Source organism: Zosterops lateralis (assembly GCF_965231275.1).
Source record: "Zosterops lateralis genome assembly, chromosome: W".
Classification (NCBI taxonomy): domain Eukaryota; kingdom Metazoa; phylum Chordata; class Aves; order Passeriformes; family Zosteropidae; genus Zosterops; species Zosterops lateralis.
Window position 1 is genome coordinate 9,291,087 of NC_139801.1, and position 15,945 is coordinate 9,307,031.

At 44.6% G+C, this 15,945-nt stretch overlaps 1 long non-coding RNA gene across 2 annotated transcripts in view; it reads left to right on the plus strand.

The window, feature by feature from the left end:
* LOC310922259 overlaps positions 1 to 15,945 on the plus strand; it is a 57,347-nt gene that overhangs the window by 11,697 nt on the left and 29,705 nt on the right. The gene's annotated exons all lie outside the window — the stretch shown is intronic.

The following is a 15,945-nucleotide window of genomic DNA, read 5'->3' on the forward strand; positions in this document are numbered from 1 at the left end:
ACTACATCACACTGCCCCAAACACGCCAAGGCAAGCGCTACGTGCTGACCATGGTGAAAGCCACCACTGGATGGCTAGAGACCTACCCTGTGCCTCATGCCACCGCCCGGAACACCATCTTAAGCCTAGAAAAGCAAGTCCTGTGGAGACATGGCACCCCTGAGAGAATAGAGTCGGACAACGGAACCCATTTCAAGAACGGCCTTATCAACACCTGAGCCAAAGAACATGGTATCGAATGGATATATCATATTCCCTATCATGCTCCAGCTGCCGGCAAAGTTGAACGGTGCAACGGACTCCTTAAGACCACCCTGAAGGCACTTGGTGGTGGAACTTTTAGAAACTGGGAAATGAACCTGGCAAAAGCAACCTGGATGGTCAACACCCGAGGGTCCATCAATCGAGCCAGTCCTGCCCAGTCTGAACCCGTGCACACAGTAAATAAAGATAAAGTCCCTGTGGTACATATGAAAGGTATTTTAGGAAAAACTGTTTGGATTAATCCCACCTCAGGCAAAGACAAACCCATCCGTGGGATTGTTTTTGCTCAAGGACCTAGTTATACTTGGTGAGTAATGCAAAAAAATGGAGAAACCCGTTGTGTACCACAAGGAAACCTAGTCTTAAGTGAGAAATAGGTGTAAGATTTCATTGTGATGCAGATGGAAATAGAATAAGGGGTGGATAATGTCCTGGATTTGTGAGATAAGAATGTATTCTATTTGCCATCTGTTGGAGGTGGGGGGCAGTTATCTTATCTCTTCCAAGAACAATGTCTCCCTCCAGGGAGATGTCTCCTGCTAATGGGCCATTAAGTGACTCACTGCATGACTGATAAGGTACATCATCCCATTGTGAGATGCTCCACCCAGAAGGAGGAACCAAGCATTCCTACCTGCATAAAATAAGCTTGGTCTAAGCCATCGCCCCAGTTTTTTTCTTCACTGGATTCCCAGAGGAGCAGCCATCTTCGCTGGATTCCCAGAGAAGCAGCTTCTTCCCTGCTGGATTCCCAGAGGAGGACCAAGCCCATCTACTCTATCACCAGACCTTCACAGAGAACTATACCCTTCTACAGGATCTCTGCTTCAGCAACATTTCATCTGCCACTGCAGGAGGCACAGCCACCATCCAACTGAACTTTTACCAACACCCTGACTCCTCAGGGTGTCAGGTTTTCTGACTGTATCAGTAGTTTTGTTTGTACTAATTACATGTGTTGTTCTTTTTTTTTTTTTATTTTAGTTTTTCTAGTAAATAACTATTATTCCCATTCCCATACCTTTGCCTGAGAGCTGTTTTTTTTATTTTGAAATTGTGGTAATTCGGAGGGAGGGAGGGGGTTTACCTTTTCCACTTCACAGGAGGCTTTTGCCTTCCTTTACAGACTCCTGTCTTTTCAAACTAAGACAGCATACCACTGTGGAATCCCTGCAGCCCCTCAACATAATACCCAGGGTCTGGCCTTGGCAGGACAGACCATAGTTGCCTGCTCAGCCTGAGAGAGGGGACTTCCTAATGGTGCTCTGTACACATGGTTTGCCCCAGTTCCTCCCCCCACTAATGCCCCTGGCCCTTGGTTTCTCCTCTCCTCAGTGTGTCTCCATTGGTTGTGGGACCCGGTGACTGGCCCTGTCTCCCCTATGGAATACTGACCTTACCTGCCCTTTGCTCTGCCCCTGTACCTTAAGGTCATTGGCTGCTGAACCCCATACTTAAGTGGGGACAAGCAGATGACTTGCCCTCTTGACTCTGGGTGTCCCTTTGGCTCCTGGAAATAAACCTGCTGGAACTGATCTGGTGTCAAGGCCTTCTTCCTCTCCTAGCTGAGCTAGCCACGTGGTGTGTGTGGATGTATGAGCTTGACTGCTTCGCCTGAGTTTCCCCAAGTGGCTTTTCCACCAGAGAGGCTTATTGGGATCTAGGCTCCAGCCCAACTCCTAAATAACACATCACATACCACTTTGCTGCCTTGTACTCCAGCTCATACTGGAGCTCTACCATGTCTGGCACAGCAGCGCTCAATGGTGGAGTTACTTCATTCAAGGCTCGATATTCCTCAGTCAATCTCCATTCTCCTTCAGATTTGCGTAAAGGCCAAATGGGGCTGTTGAAGGGTGAGGGTCCTTTGCTGACCACCCCTTGGCTCTCCAGCTCACGGATCATCTTGTGGATAGGAATCACAGCATCTTGAGTTGTTCTGTACTGTCAGTGATGCACTGTCGAAGTGGCAATTGGCACTTGTTGCTCTTCCCCCTTCAGGAGTCCTACTACAGATTGGTTCTCTGATAATCCAGGCAAGGTGTTCAATTGCTTTACACCCTCTGTCTCTGCACCTGCTATCCTGAATGCCCACTTGAGTCCCTTTTGGTCTTTGAAATACCCATTTCAGAGGAAGTCTATGCCCAAAATGCATGGGGCCTCTGGGCCAGTCACAATAGGGTGTTTCTTCCACTTATTTCCAGTCAGGCTCACATCAGTTTCCACCAAAGTAAAATCCCATGATCCCCCGTCACGCCAGCAATAGAAACAGATTCTTCTCCCGCATGTCTGGATGGGAGTAATGTGCACTGCGCACCAGTGTCAACCAAGGCCTCATATTTTTGTGGTTGTTGTAGAGAGCCTGACTGAAGAATGGCTACGTGCCAAAGGACACGATACTATGCAGCTAGTAAAAGTTTAAAAGGTCAAAGTGTCCTTGAGGCAGATCTGGTTTAGTTAACAAAATGCAGAACTTCCTAAGGAATGAAGGAGTAAGCCATAAAGATAAGGATAACACTAACATTGGGATTAGTACTTAGCAACGTGTGCGTCATTGGCTAAGAGCCAATAAGGAGCTATACTTTTGCAATATGTATGAGCTAGTTATGAAGTGTATAAAAATGTAAGACAATTGAAATAAAGCGAGATTGGCTGACCATGATAGCATGAGGCTTTTCTTCCACAGCTCAAAAATCCCTTATAGTTGTGATGCGCCAGGCCAATGAATCCATACAGTCCAAAAAACATGGTTTTCCTTAGCCTCTACCTGGCTAGAAGTAGGGCCCCTGTAAGCCTGGTTATCTTTCTTTCCCTGGGTAACTGGAGCTGCTTCCTATTTGGTGGAACTTCCTCTCTGAGTCTTGCTGTCCTCTAATTCAGACACTTGTCGTGCCAGAGCAGCAGTAGGTTTTCCATCCCATCTCCTCATGTTTTCTCCATAATCACACTGGAAGGACCACAGCTCAGCTCATCGGGTGTCCCTTCTCTCCCTATCTGGGGAACATCTGTGTTTGGTGCCTGAACCTCTGATCTGTACTGCTGAGATTTGGAGAGAGCCCTCTTTCATCTCCTCTCTAATCTCCTCTCTGAGTTTCTTGTGATTCTCCTCTATCTTGCCTTCTAACTTTTGCAGATGGGTTTCCACAGATGTGTTGGGCCATGCACGGCATCTGCATATGCTTGGAGCTTCTTCACCATATCCAGCACGGTCTCCCCCATGTCATCCCACTTCATTATTGCTAAAGCAGAAGAGTACAAGTTTTCCCCACATCACGGGTGTACATGTTACCAAGTCTGGGTTCCTAGTGTTTAGGTCATCTGAGAAGACAATCTCTGCCACTGCCATTTCTCTCAAGCATTGAATCTCTCGTTCTATGGTCTTCCACTGGGTTTGCTGCATATAGAGATCATCTGCACACAGATATCTTTGTGCCACGCTTCCCAGGACCCTTTTCCAGAGACTGCAAGGGTGAGCATCTCTCATCATTTCTTGGTCGATAACCGGATCATGTGACAGGGATCCTAAATGCCTCACTTCAGTGCCTTCCAGAATTGTAGCCTCACCTGCAGCATCCCAAAGACAGACTAACCAACTAATTATAGATTCATCAGGTTGTCGAGTGTAGTCCTTTCTTAGGCCATGAAGGTCCTTCAGGGAAAAGGACTCAATAGTGGCTCCTGATCTTGTACCAGTTGATTGGGCTTCTGATCTTGTGCCAGTTGGTTCGGCTTCTGATTGGGTGTCAGGAGGTGTTGAGAGTCCTTCACCTGGATCACTATCCACTGGTCAATTGGTTTTGCATGTGTGCTTCTTTCCCTTCTTTCCTGCAGTGACTTCCAGTGTCTTAGTCTCACTGTCTGGTTAAGCTACTGACTTAGGCTCCCTATATGGTTTAGCTACAACCTGAGTAGCTGTGGGGTTGTCTGCAGCCTGAGTAACTGGGGTAGCTGCTGATTTATCTCCCTGCCCCCCTGCCTCTATCTGCTGCCCTACAGCATCTAGCAGTGTGCGATAAGCATATGCCAGGGCCCAGCTTATTGCAATGATCCATTTCTCCTTGGAGTCATCCTGGCGCTTCTCTTTCCAAGTATTTCCCCACCTCGTCTGGGTTCTGAATTTGTTCACATGGGAAGTCCCAGGCTATAGGATCAGAAAATTCCTTCAGGGTTTGGTCCAGAGAGCCTTTCTGTCTCAGCTAGCTAAAACTAAGAGCAAAGCAGATCTCTGTGCCACAGTCTGTCCGAGCCTCAGGCAAACCCAGCCCCGAAGAAAGAATGCATAAGGGTGAGTGCTGTTTTCAAAACCAACTTCGCCCTTCTTCTCCCTGCTTCACTCTCAAAACCAGTCTTAAAGGCACAGAACTCAATATACAGTACTAAAGTGAGAGGACCCTTAAAATAAATGAGAAGCTGAACAGGAGCAAATGCAGATCCAATCACTATGATTAATGCTACGTTTTCTGTTTATTTCATCTAAAATGGCAGGTTATATACACTTCTATATAGTTTACAGTTACAGTTACATTCTCATTGGCACACAGCACAGGGAAAAATGCAAACAAACATTGTTTTACTTGTTCCTTAAGATGGCTGAAGTGTTCACACTAATAACTATACTTATTAACCTCTAAAAAACCCACTGTCCCTCATTAACACCTTAACATCTAATTTCTAACTGTGCCACAGGCTTCACAGTTGGTCTTGGTGTGGGGCCCAGGCTGGGTTAGCTCAAACCTCACTGCAAATATCTACACAGTACAAACAGAACAGACGATTGGGGATACAAGCATCAAAAAGTCACCCTAGGACAAAGGTGAAGAAGAAGGACTTAGACAATGCCTTAAATCCTCCATCTTGACTCACACACATTACTATATACTAAAATCTTAAATCTAAGTTTTTCACCCAGTGAGATCACACAATACTATTCAAACTATACACCAGCAACCCCTATTCTATCACTCAATCTCGGAAGCCTGTTCCAAGGCCTCAAGTCAAATGTAGTGCTTGCCTGAGGGTCAGCACCCCTCAGCTCAGAAAGCCTGAAATTTTCAGCCTCCAGGGTTTCAACAGGCGTCCTGTTTCTTCAAAGCCTGCAAACCTTGAGAAAACTAACAAACTGTCAGGCTGACAGATTTATTGCAGGCCTGCAGCTGGGTTGCATGCAAAGGACTGAGCAAAGATTCTCACACTAAGTGTATAAGTACTGTCTTAACTCTGCAATAAACAGATTCCTTTTTCTCTCAACTTTTGAGTCTTGCATTCATACGTCAACAGGACTCCAGGTCGTACTGGAGCTCCAGCATGTCTGGCACAGCAGAGCTCAGTGGTGGTGTAACTTCATTCAGGCCACGATAGTCCACTGTCAATCTCCCCTCCCTGTCAAGCTTGCACACAGGCCAAATGGGACTGTTGAAGGGTGAGTGGGCCTTGCTGACCACCCCTTGGCTCTCCAGCTCATGGATCATCTTGTGGATGGGGATCATAGCATCTCCATTTGTCCAGTACTGCTGGAGGTGCACTGTTGAGGTGGCAATTGGTACTCGTTCCTTCACCTACAGGAGCCCAAATCCAAAAATTTTTTTTGAAAGTCCAGGCAAGGTGTTCCATTGCCTAATGCCCTCTGCCTCCACAGCAGCTATTCCAAAAGCTCACCTGAGTCCTTTTGGGTCTTTGTAATGGCTGTTCTAGAGGAAGTCTATGCCCAGAAAACACGGGGCCTCTGGACCAGTCACAATAGGATGTTTCTGCCACTCTTTCCCAGTCAGGCTGTCATAGGTTAATACAGTTTGGTTTTTTTGGTTAATACGCTATTGCTCTGCTAGGACCTTAGAATTCTTTGGAAAGAACAGGGACCTATCAGGGGCCAGTTCTTAGATTGGCACGTAGTTTTGACCACTCAGAAAATGGAATAGGACATTTGGTAATACCCATATAAAGCTGAGACTGAGTTTGAGCCCACCTCTTCCTCTCAGCTGGCTACCAGGTAACATTGTTGGCAGCCGAGGAGGGCCTGGCTTAAGCCCTTCTGCCCCAGGGCGGCCAGGCCTGGCCACCCTCCAGGAACCACTGCCCACAGAGGAGACAGGGCCGGCTGAGTTCTTTTCCCCCAGCTGCCGGCGGCAGTGCTGCAGTTCGGCAGTGCTGGCCGCATGCCAGGGGCCATGGCAGAGGGGACAAGGCTGTGGCTGGGCTGTGCCCCAGCCCTGGCTGCTGGCGCTGCTGGCCCGGGGGAGGATGGGATCCTTTGTTCCCTCCCCCCCCCCCCCCCCCCCAGGCCCCAGGGAGCAACTCTGAGCAGCTCTAAGCAGCTCACACCATCAGATTGAGGGTGGAAGAGAAGGCATCTACCAGCCTCCCCCCCACAGGCATGGTTTTGAAATCTTTGCAGCTGCCTTGGCAGAGATCACATGACCACCGCAAGCCTGGGCAAGCTTTAACTCTTTCCTGACACAGTTTGAGACTTTTTAAAACTCTAACCCTTCTCAGAGATGAGAGAAAAGGCCAAATTAGAGATATGTAAAGGGACAATATAAAGATATCTAAGTCAGTATGAGGCATTGAAGACTGTAGTCAAAATAGATAGTGCTGAGATAATGTAGCTAGGACTTCCCTTTTGCTAACAGAAGCCAGACTGAAGGAACTGATAAGGAACTGATAAATCATGAGAACTGTCAAACTAGGGCTTCTGCATCCTGAATAATCAATAGGCCCTATGAACACAATACAATCATAAATCAAACAGTCCTGGGAAAAACAGGATTTAGCTGTCACGAACACTAAAGGTTAAAAAGTCAGAGCTGAGGAAGACAATCTTACTTCATCATTTTGGGACCCCACCCCATTAAAAAGACCACTGACCCATTTCAAAGAACAAACTACGCATGCTTGATGGCTTTTTGGGCTAATTACCATACGAAGCGGGGAATGGGAGGTATCAGAGCTATGAATATGCATTTGTAGTTTGTATATTCAATGCTCCTGTAGATAAAAGGCCCTGTGATGATCTGTAAATTGCGCGTGTGTTTCTGGGAGCTATCCCGCACGCTGCCCGGCGTCGTAATAAACATACACTTTCTAACTTTAAACTGTTAGAGAGTCTTTGTCCGTCATAGTTGGATATTGGTATTAGATCAATGTCCATAGTTTTTTAATAAATCAAGTGAACAAAAAGTGACTTTTTAAGTGGGAGAGATGACAAGTTGCCTGAGGCTGAAATCTCCTGGGAGTTTTAGTAACAGACTGTAATATGAATATGCTAGAATAATCCTTTAAATCATGGACAATACAAATTGAGGAGATGATTTGTGGATTTTAAAGCAAAGGTATCTGTGATTTACTGAGTGAATATTGAATTAGAAGTTGTGATTTGGTGATCCCATGAGAGATTTGAACAGAGAGAGATGAGAAGAAGCCCTCTGCCAGTGAATAAGTGAGAGGACATCTCTGTTCCTTGGGATGAAGAATCCTTTGCCTTCGAAGTTGCTCATCTTTAAAAGTGCCACCCCAATCTGTGAGTCTACGACCCATATGTGTGGTTACAGGAAAGGCTAGGTGAATATGGGAGGTTCCACAATTGTAGAATCTCCTGGGCGGGCTGCTATTGTGTGAGTTAGAAGCTACAAGCAGACTGTTTCTCTTATGGAAAGTTACCAAAACAACAAGAGAGACTTCTCCCTCTCAAAGACTGAATTAAAGACTATTTTATAAGCAGTACTGACCTGGAGTTCTGAGTTTTGCCTCTTTACATTGTTTGTAGAAAATGAACAGTTTGTGGTAGGAGAAAGAGTTGGTTTAGAAATTTCATTTGTAGTTTTTTTTCTTTTCTTATTTTCTTCCTAGTGTATGTTAATAAAATCTATCTGTTTACCTTAAGTTGAGCCTGTTTTGCCTTTTTCTTCAAAATCCTATCTCCCAAAGGTAAAAAAGAGCAGACACTAAATTTGGCGAATGTGAAACCACTACACAGGCTCAACCTGGCTTCCAGCAGGGTCAACTGCTGTGATCCTCCTGTCACCCCAGCAATAGAAACAGGTTCTGCCTCCACATGTCCGAATGGCATTGGGGTACACTGCGCACGAGTGTTGCGTAATGCTTTGTATTTTGGTGGCTCTGATGTGCCAGGCCACCGGATCCACACAGTCCAAAAGACACAATTCTCCTGTGGCTCTACCTAGCTAGAGGCAGGGCCTCTCTAGCCCTGGTTTTCATTCCCTCTGTGGGCGTACATTCTAGAGGTTCCTTCAAGGGGATCCGACATATCATCCTCACTTCTATAATACCTGGTGACTTGGTCATGGGAGGCTGAGGCTACCTTCACTTTAGTGGAACTCCCTTGATTAGTGTTTTCTTCCATGAGTTAACGCACCCGTGCTGCCAGGACAGAAGTGGGTTTCCCATCCCACCTTCTCATGTCTTCCTGTGGTGGTTTTGCATGGATGTGAGGCTGGGGATGGACTCTGGCTGACTAATAGGAGTGTTGTCTACGCCTCTGGACAACCCAGGCTTAAATCAGAGGTATCAGGTGACTTGGCCTTTTTCTTCCTCCAGCTGGCAAGGAGTTAACATCACTTTGTAAGTCAGAGACTCGGGTCTTGCCTCCGCCACCCCCTTGGGCGGTTGGGGCAGGCCGTCCAGGCCTCGAGGGGCGGGGGGGGGGGAGGGGGCGCGCGCTGCCCCCCAGAAGAACAGCCAGATTTCAGATCAGCAGTGCTGGCCCTGCGCCAGCAGGACCGCAGCAGAGAGGACCAGGCTGTGGCTGGGCCGTGCCCTGGCCCTGGCTGCCGGTGCTGCTGGCCCAGGGGAAGATAAGATCCTTCTTCCCCCGCCTCTCCCCCCCCTCCAGCATGGCTTTGAAATCTTCGTGGCTGCCACGGCAGGGATCACATGACCACCATAGGCCTGGGCAAGCTTTAACTCTTTCCTGACACAAATTGAAACTTTCTTAAACTCTAGCCCTTCTCAGAGATGAGAGAAGAGGTCAAATTGGAGACATGTAAAGAGACTATATGGAGATCTCAAAGTCAGTAAAAGAAGAGTAACCTCTTAAGTAAAAAAGATGACAAGTTGCCTTAGTTCTAGGCTGAAAATCTCCTATGAGTTATAGTAATAGACTGTAATATGAATATGCTAGAATAATCCTTTAAATCATGGACAATATGAATTGAGAAGATGATTTGTAAATTCTTTGAGCAAAGATATCTATGATTTACTCAGTGAATATTAAATTAGAAGTTGAGATTTGGTAGTCCCATGCGAGGTTGGAACAGAGAGATGAGAAGAAGCCCCCTGTGTCAGCAAAAGAAGTGAGAAGACATCTCTGTTCCCTGAGTTGAAGAATCCTTTGCCTTTGAAGTTGCCTATCTTTAAAAACTACCACCCCAATATATATATGTGTGAGTCTATGGCCCATATGTGTAGTCACAGAAAAGGCTACATGATATAAGAAGTTCCACAATTGCAGAATCTCCTGGGCGGGCTGCTTTTATGTGAGAAGCCACAAGCAGTCTCTTTCTTTTGTAAAAAGTTACCTAACAACAGGAGAGACTTCTCTCTTGCAAAGACTGAATGAAAGACTGTCCTATATGTGGTTACTGACCTGGAGTTCTGAGTTTTGCTTCTTTGCATTGTTTGTAGAAAATAAACCGTTTGTGGTAGGAGAAAGAGTTGGTTTAGAAATTTCATTTGTAGTTTTTTTTCTTTTCTTATTTTCTTCCTAGTGTATGTTAAGAAAATCTATCTGTTTGCCTTAAGTTGAGGCCTGTTTTGCCTTTTTCTCCCAAAATCCTATCTCCCAGTTGACAAACAAAATTCAGCAAACCAAAACCACTACACTTCCCCATGGTCGCACAGAAAGAACCATAGCTTGTAGGATATGGGATTTTAATTTTAAAGTTGTTAAGGCTTATGTTCACCAGAAAACCCTGTGAGAAGGCACAGCTACAGGTTGAACAGTTGGAAGCCGGTTTGAGGGGTGAGAGGTAGTTATGACTCGTAGACAGCAGACTGCAGCTGAGCTAGCCCTTCTTCTGTTAAGTTTTGGTTATCTCTGGATGAACTTATCAGTATAAAAGGGGGATGATTTCTACAATAAGGAGATCTTCGGATGCATAAAGGGGTCCATGTCTCTTTGTTCCCCATTGCTACAACAGCTCAGCCTGTGGGGTGTACCCCCTCTCCCTAGCTGGGGGACGTCAGGCTCTAACATTTTGGCCTGTGACTCACAGTGGTGCCACACTGTTCTTCCTCATCTCCTCCCTAATCTCATCTTTATACTCCTCTTTGAGGGTCTTAACCACAGCAGAGACATGACCCTGCATTGGGACACTGACCATACTCTCATAATTCCTGAGCTTGTTGGCTACAGAACCCAATCTCTTGGTTAGCCTCGGCATTAATCATTGCAATGAAGGTGGTGTATTGGGATGGGCCTAGATTTGCCAGGTTCCACAATATTTTCCCTGTGCATCTGACCTTTTCAGGGTCATTATCATTCTGTCCATCCCTCCTAAAGAGCACCTCTTGTACTGCCACTTCTTTCATGTGCTGGATCCCTTCCTCAGTGATTTTTCAGGGCATTCTATGATGGTGCTCCTGCATTCTGTCTCTGAACAAACCTCTTTCTTACACCCATTAAAAGCCACTCCCAGAGAGGGAAAGGGGCCCTGGCTCCCTCACGAACACCCAATCAATATCTGTGTCCTGGGTCAAGGATCCCAAATTCCTTGCTTCGCCACTATCCAGTTGCATGCCTGGACCCATAAGGTCCCAAACCCGAAGTCACCAGGTTGAATAAGCCTCACACCCTTGTCACACAATGTCTTTTTGCAGATTACGGAGACTGTTGTGAGACAGGGACTCAGTGATGATTTCAGGCTCCAGTTCCCCCACTGGTTGTGAGGGCCCTGGTACCTCATAATCATTAACTGGGCATACTGATTTGGCCTTATACTTTCTCCTCTGCACAGGGGTGACTGCTGCTGGCTGTGGCTGCCCTTGTGGTTCAGCTGGAACCTGGACAGTTGTAACGCCCATGGGTTCCACTGCTGCACCATCAGTCTCCCTCTTTGAGGAAGGGACAGGGTTTCCCACCATCTGGGGACATGTATTCCCTCAGCACCTGGCATATCTTCTCCTCCATTACCCCCATCCAGTCTGGGTGGTTCATTTCTGAGATGGGCTGTTGAGCAGTGTCAGGCTCAGGGGAAATGTCAGGCTGTTGGGCAGTATCCCTAGTCTCTGGGGTAGGTGTCAAGGTAGTTATCCAGGTCAATATTATCTTATCTCTGAATGCTAATTAGAATAGGTCTATCAACAACACATGGTTAGCATCTAGAGGAAATTTGAACCCTTCAAAAGCTGGTGGGGTAGGCCCAAAGAAACGGGTGAAGGGTTGGGAGAAAACTTTCCTCAGTGTTACTTCCTCACAATAGGTACCATTACTAATGAAAGCCCGAAAACATGCACTTATTGTGTGATAGCCATTTATCCATGTGTCCACATTCCAGATGAAGTTAAAAATACATTAATTCCTCACCTTATTGTGCAAACTGGATAACAGCCCCAGTGTCACTATTATATTAGAGATGACTGAATAACAACGCAAACTCCAAATATTCTCAGAAAGCAAAAAGCACAGTTTATTAGAAATCACATCTTTTATAGACTGTTCCGAGACAGCTGGACATGATTGGTCCCTCAATCAACACCCCTCACCATTATTGGCTAATTAGAAACAACATCTCTTCATAAACATCTTGCAAGTAAACAAGTGCAAAAACACCAGGTGCAAGGATTGTTTTTTAATTCCTTCATGAGTTTCCTTACAGCTTCCCAGACCAGTGTATGGGAAAGTTATTTGACTTTCTCTCTCACAGGCCTTATAGCTGTCTGATGCTTGAAAATTCCTCTCTGACCAGTCTGTCAGCATCCACACCCCAGCAGTCCATGTAGCCGCAACCATGTGCCAACCAAACCAGGCTAGGCTAGACCACATCATGCCGTTTAACAAGGTTTCTCTATTCAGCACAAAAATAGGTTACCCAAGAACTGTTTGGTTGGTTTTTTTTTACCCTTTCCTCTCGATGCCCTCAAGCTCTACATTGGGTGCCAAGATCTGTCCTGGTTTAATGGACAGGTGTCTGCCAAGGAAAGTGGGAACCTCTCCTGGAATGGGAAATGTGACCTCCTTCCCTCCAAATTATTATAACTTTGAAATTACAGGGCTTTCAGACAAAGATGTGGGAAAAGTTAGTTAGTTTTTTACTAATATATATATATATGTATACCAATGAAAACAACCACAATGGCAATGCAAAAAACGAGTTTTACTTTCTTAGAAAAATTTATAAATTTAATAAAAAATAGGCAATTAGGAGACAGAAAAGCAAAAGTTCCAGCTGGGGTGCCTCACCAGAAAGCATGCCTTTACTCTTTTGAATTCTGTTTTAAGGATTGCTGTGTTGCATATTCAATAGATCCTAATGCATGATTCAAACATTCTCTTTGGGTTTGATCAGTTTCAATTCTTCCCCCAATCATTTTATCTGGTAGAGCCATCTGTAGGTGGCTTCACTTCGTCTGGTGACATGGGTCACATAAATTCTTCTCCTGAGGTTTTTGGTTATCTTCATTTGGATAAGAAACAGAAAGTCAGCAGTCTTTATGCAGGAATGCAAGGTGACCCTCCATACCTTCTGATTTGGTCAGTTTAGATATTACAAAGAGAAAAAAACCTAGTCTTTTTACTGTTAACACTATGTTACAATCAGAAAATATACATTTATCACCTTTCTAAACTCTATTAATAAAAGATAATACAGTACAATTATACATATAGTATTCATTTTAATATTTGCGAAAAGCCAACTATATAATACGCATTTATTACAGCAACAAAAAAAACCAAAACCAGAAACCCAGTAACGGCCTTCTCTCAGCTGTCAAGCACTTTCCCCTTTGGTATAGTTATGGTCACAGCTGGCAGAGGTGCTGTTGGCTCCTTATGGAGGCCCCTGAGCCTGCCAGGGAAACTTCTAGGCCAATGACTTGGAAGAATCTACCACAGGCTTCAGGAAAGCCTCATAGCTTAGGGTAAGCAAAAAGGCTTCCCCCATGGTGCTCTACAACATTATGTTAATCTATCTCAGTTTTGCTGTTCGCATTGGTCCATGGGCTTTGCCTACCTCTATCCACATATGTCCCTGGTTCTCGAGGTTTCTCCTTTCCCTCTTTCCCCATTGGTTGTGGTAACCCTGATACTCTGTCCTTATGTCCCCTTGTCTTGGTTTGAAAGACAGGTGTCTGCTGGGGAGGGGCAGGGCCTCCCTTGGAATGGAAAATTCAACCCCCTTCCCTCCAAATTATTATAATTTAGAAAATAAAGGGCTCTCAGGCAGAGGTATGGGGATAGGAATAAGTTCTTTACTAGTATGTAAAACAAGGCAGAACAAACAACAACAACTGATTTATTAAAAAAACTATGGACATTGATCTAATACCAATATCCAACTATGACGGACAAAGACTCTCTAACAGTTTGAAGTTAGAAAGTGTATGTTTATTACGACACCGGGCAGCGTGCGGGATAGCTCCCAGAAACACACGCGCAATTTACAGATCATCACAGGGTCTTTTATCTACAGGAGTATTGAATACACAAACTACAAATGCATATTCATAGCTCTGATACCTCCCATTCCCCACTTCGTATGGTAATTAGCCCAAAAAGCCATCAAGCATGCGTAGTTTGTTCTTTGAAATGGGTCAGTGGTCTTTTTTATAGGGTGGGGTCCCAAAATGATGAAGTAAGATTGTCTTCATCAGCTCTGACTTTTTAACCTTTAGTGTTTGTGACAGCTAAATCCTGTTTTTCCCAGGACTGTTTGATTTATGATTGTATTGTGTTCATAGGGTCTATTGATTATTCAGGATGCAGAAGCCTAGTTTGACAGCTTCTCTGATTTATCAGTTCCGTCCAAGGATTATCAGTTCCTTCAGTCTGGCTTCTGTTAGCAAAAGGGAAGTATCTCAGCACTATCTATTTTGACTACAGTCTTTAATTCTTCTAAATCAATGCCTCATTTTCCCCACTTCTCCTTTTAAAGTGAGTAAATTCTTTTACTCAAAAGAGTCTTCCTCATCAATCCAATCTGTACAGCTAGTGTCTCTCAAGACCAAGCCATACGCTTTTGATAATGAGGTTAAGGCTGCTATTCGTCGTAGCATCCTCCAATTCCAAACAAGCATCGCAACAGATAAAACTAAACTTATACTAACCAGAATAAGCAACACAACTATAGGGTGGACTAAGGCATTTAGTATACCAGTTGCTGTTGGAGACCACCCAAAAGCACATCCCACCAGTGATGGGACAGATGTTCTTCAAGCCACTTAAATACTCTTTTGATGGTTTCTGTGTCATGGTGAATTGTAATTAATGTCCTTCTTCCCTCTTCCTTAATTTCCTTTAAGATTTCTTTCAATCTGGGATGTTCCTATGGGTTATCTTACAGGTGCCCGATAGGAAAAATCACATCCCTTAATTCTGACAAAATTGCAAATACACAAATTGAATTGGGTAATTTGGTTGTCTATTTTTATGATGTGGCATGCTGTCTTTGGACAGACACAACCTTGCCCTGTATACACCAGTGAAGTTTTCTGTTTGTCTCAAAGTGACAGATCCTAACTGTCTTCTTGCAGTACAGGGCTCTAGATTAACAGTTTGCCATTTTCCTTCAATTTCTTGTGCTCACATTCGGTGTTCAAAAGGGTACAATACAGTTCCCTCTTGATTTAATCTTTAGGGGACTATTGGCATGTATAGTTACAACAAAGGCTGTCACTGTACTAGTCACAGGGTTATAGGTGAAATACTCCCAACCCTGTTCCTAGCACCCCAGTGAGAGATCTCTAGATGGCACCTGGGGATCACAGCCTTTCTATTACAGGTATTTGAGTCATACTCTTTTATTGCACACCCCTCTATTTTGAGTCTAAATGGAGGACATTTCCTTCCCATAACCCTTAGCATCTTATTTAAAGCCTTACGAGAGTAAGCATCATAAGCTTTTCTTTGGCACCTGTTTATCTCAGTCACATTGTACCTACGTGGTATTGCGTTGACCCTTGCTATAGTTATTACTGCAATAATTACAACTTTCCACATAACGTTCATAATAATTATTAGTCCATCTATTTGTGGTTCCGAGTGAGCTTCAGTTTTAGTTCATCGTCGCCTGGTGTGATCTTCCAGATTCCTTTTGGAGGTTTCTTCACTCAGGAATGATGGATCCAGGCCTTTTGTTCTTTGATCTTGATTGTAGTGAAAGTAGTAAGAAGCATCTGGAATGCTCCTTCTCACTGTGGTTCCAAGAACTTTTCTGCAAAAGACTTAATTTCTAGGTTGTCTAATTTTTGTTTTGAGCTCCAGCCACATATTTATTAATTTCTCTATTTAGGGCTTTTATCTGGGGATATGGTGGCTGGAACTCTACCCCCGGTACTCTTTTTTTTTTTTTTTTTTTTTTTTTTTTTTTTTTTGCAACCGTGCTTTGGTTACTTCTCAGGCTTTAGCCATTCTAGTAGGCAAGGCTTCTGGCCATCCTGAAAAGGTATCAGTTAACACCAATAGGTAACGATATCCTCCCTTCCTGGGCAGCTCTGTAAAATCAATTTGTT